Source organism: Mastomys coucha, unplaced genomic scaffold (genome assembly GCF_008632895.1).
Source record: "Mastomys coucha isolate ucsf_1 unplaced genomic scaffold, UCSF_Mcou_1 pScaffold15, whole genome shotgun sequence".
Lineage (NCBI taxonomy): Eukaryota > Metazoa > Chordata > Mammalia > Rodentia > Muridae > Mastomys > Mastomys coucha.
Genome location: NW_022196897.1, coordinates 161,360,406 through 161,360,853, shown reverse-complemented (window position 1 = coordinate 161,360,853; position 448 = coordinate 161,360,406).

Below are 448 nucleotides of genomic sequence, written 5' to 3'. Positions count from 1 at the left end.
AGTGAGTTCCAGGACAGCCAGGGCTACACAGAGAAACCTTGTCTCACTCCCCCTGCCAGAAAAAAAAAACAAAAACAAACAGAAATGTCACAATGTTTTTTTACCAATGTGTTTCTGTTGATGTGAATATACTAGGACACCTAGTACATTCTAATTCTAATTCTAATACTAATAAAAAATGTAATTAGTTCTTTGCGAAGTGGGATGTTTTAGATAACCTACAGACTAAAGGATTCAGTGTGTGTGTGTCCAGTTTGTGTGAAGTATGATTCATCCATGAATAACTCTAAGGGTCCTGCTAAAGCTGAGCAGCTGGTACCCTCCAGGAGGCTCAGAGAGCCTCAGACTTGGGTATGGTATAGCCACATACTTGGAATTTTCTTCTTTCTATTACTATGCAAAAACAAATTATTTCCCCTAAATAGAGTACATTATACCCACTTGATGT